Source organism: Mesoplodon densirostris, unplaced genomic scaffold, assembly GCF_025265405.1.
Source record: "Mesoplodon densirostris isolate mMesDen1 unplaced genomic scaffold, mMesDen1 primary haplotype scaffold_37, whole genome shotgun sequence".
Classification (NCBI taxonomy): Eukaryota; Metazoa; Chordata; class Mammalia; order Artiodactyla; family Ziphiidae; genus Mesoplodon; species Mesoplodon densirostris.
The window spans coordinates 5,578,355-5,581,762 of NW_026778196.1; positions in this window are offsets into that span (position 1 = coordinate 5,578,355).

Genomic DNA, 3,408 nt, shown 5'->3' on the forward strand with positions numbered 1-3,408 from the left:
TTGATTACAGAGTCATGGATCATTGTGATTCCAGGGGTGAGGGAGTATTTTGACGACTAGTGATGGAACATTGTGATATCTCTGGTGAGAGAGCATTTTGATGAGAAGTGCATGGACCATTGTGATTACAAGGTTTATGGAGCATTGCAATGAAAACGTTGTGGACCGTTGTGATGAAATGCGTGTGGCACATTGTGATGACAATGGTCATGGAGCATTGTTGTGACAAAGATATGGAGCATTGTGATGACAAGGGTCACAGAGAATTGTGATGAAATGTTCATGGAGCATTGTGGTTACAAAGGTCACAGAGCCTTGTGATGATGCGGGCATGGATCATTGTGATGACAAACGTTATGAAGCATTGTGATGACTGGAGTCACGGAGCATTGTGATGACAGGTGTCAAGGAGCATTGTGATGACAAGGGCATGGAGTATTGTGATGACAGGCATCATGGAGCGTTGTGATGACAAGTGGTATGGAACACTGTAATCACAAAAGTTTGGAGCATTGTGATGACAGAGGTCATGGATCATTTTGATTTCAAGGAGCATGGAGCATTGTGATGAAAAGGGCATGAAGCAATGTGATCCCAAAATTCATGGAGGATTGTGATGACAATGGAAATGGAGTATTGTGATGACAACCACATAGAGGATTGTAATGACAAGGTCATGTAGCATTTTGCTGACAAAGGCATGGAGCATTGTGATGACATGTGTCATGGAGCACTGTGTTGACAAGCGTCACGGAGCATTGTGAATACAGGGTTCATGGAGCATTGGGATGACAAGGGCATGGATCATTGTGATGACAAGGGTCATGGAGCACTGTGCTGAAAATATTCATGGAGTGTTGTGATGACAGGGGTCATGGAGCATTGTGATGACTAGGGAATGGAGCATTCTGATGACAAGTGTCATGGAGCTTTTAGATGACAAGTGCATGGAGCATTGTGATTACAGGCATCTTGGAGCATTGTGATGAAAAGGGCATGGATTATTATGATGAAGAAGGCATGGAGCCTTGTCATGAAAGGGTTCAAGGAGCATACTGACCACCAGTGTCAGGGAGCATTGTGATGACAAGTGTATTGAGAATTGTGAAGACAAAGATCATGGAGCATTGTGAAGAGAAGACCATGTATAATTGTGATGATGAGCGTCATGGGGTGTTGTGATGATAAGTGTTATGGATTATGGTGATCACAAGGGTATGGAACATTGTTATGACAGAGGTCATGGAGCATTTTGATTTCATTGTGATGACAATAGCATGAAGCATTATGATGATGGGCATGGTGCATTGTGATGACATGGTTCATGGATCATTGAGATGAAAAGGGGCATAGAGAATTGTGATTACAGTGTTCTTAGAGCATTGTGATGAGAACGGTCATGGATTCTTGTGATGACAAGGCCATGGAACATCGAGATGGCAGGGGTCATGGAGCATTGTTATGACAGGGGTAATGGAGCATTGTCATGGCAAGGGCATGGAGCATTGTGATGAGAAGGCCATGGAGCATTCTGATGACATGTGTCATGGAGCTATGTGAAGACAAGGGCATGGAGCAATGTGATGACAATGACATGGAGCATTGTGATGCCAATGGTCATGGATCTTTGTGATGACAAAGGTCATGGAGCATTTTGATGGCAGGGGCGTTGTGCATTGTGATGAGAAGGGCAGGGAGCATTGTGATGACAGGGTCATGGAGCAATTTGATGAAAAGTGTCATGGAACATTTTGATGACAGGTGTTATGGAACATTGTGATGTCAGGGCTCATCGATCATTGTGATGATAAGTGCATGTAGCATTGTGATGACAGGAGTCATGTAACATTGTGATGACAGGGGTGAGGGAGTGTTGTGACAAATAGTGATGTAGCATTGTGATATCAGTGGTGAGAGAGCATTTTGATGAGAAGTGCATGGAGCATTGTGATGACAAATTTTATGGAGCATTGTGATGACAAGATTGTGGAGCATTGTAATGAGAAGCGCATGGTGCATTGTGATGACAAGGGTCATAGAGCATTGTGCTGAGAAAGGCATAGAGCATTGTGATGACAAGGGTCAAGGACCATTGTGATGAAAAGTTCATGGAGCATTGTGGTTAAAAAGGTCACAGAGACTGTTGATGACGAGGGTATGAACCATGGTGGTGACTGGAATGATGGAGCATTGTGATGACAGAGGTCATGGAGCATTGTGTTAACAAGGGCATGGAGCATTTTGATGACAAGGGCATGGAACATTGGTCTAATAAGTTTCATGGATTATTGCGATGAGAGTTGGAATGGCGCATTGTGATGACAAGGGCATGGAACATCGTGATGAGCAGATCATGCAGTATTGTGAAGACAGGTGTCAGGGAGCATTGTGATGACATATGTAATGGCCCATTGTGATGACGATGGCATGGATTATTGTGATGCCAAGTGTCATGAAGGATTCTGATGACAAAGGTAATGGAGCATTGTGATGACAATGGCTTGGAGCATTGTGAGGAGAAGGGTCAGGGAGCATTGTGCTGACAAGTGCATGGAGAATTGTAATGACAAGGGTCACGGAGCATTGTGATGAAAACGGCATGGGGCATTGAGATGAAAAAGGCATGGAGCCTTTTCGTGACAGGTTTCAAGGAGCATTCTGATGACAAGTGCCAGGGAGCATTGTGATGACAAGTGTCTTGAGAATTTTGATGACAAAGGTCATGGAGAATTGTGATGAAAAGGGCATGGAGTATTGTGATGACAGGCATCATGGAGCGTTGTGATGACAAGTGTTATGGAACATTGTGATCACAAGGGTTTGGAGCATTGTGATGACAGAGGTCATGGATCATTTTGATTTCAAGGAGCATGGAGCATTGTGATGACAAGGGCATGAAGCAATGTGATCCCAAAGTTCATGGAGGATTGTGATGACAATGGAAATGGAGTATTGTGATGACAAGCGCATAGAGCATTGTCATGACAAGATCATGTAGCATTTTGCTGAGAAAGACATGGAGCATTGTGATGACATGTGTAATGGAGCACTGTGATGACAAGCGTCACGGAGCTTTGTGAATTCAGGGGTCATGGAGCATTGGGATGACAAGGGCATGGATCACTGTGATGACAAGGGACATGGAGCACTGGGCTGAAAATGTTCATGGAGTGTTGTGATGACAGGGGTCATGGAGCATTGTGATGACTAGGGAATGGAGCATTGTGATGACAGGAGTCCCGGATCATTGTGTTGTCAGGTGTCATGGAGTGTTGTGATGACAGTGGTCATGGAGCATTGTGACGATATTGGCCATGGAGCATTGTGATGAGAAGGTCATGGAACATGGGGCTGAAAATGTTCATGGAGTGTTGTGATGACAGGGGTCATGGAGCATTGTGATGACAA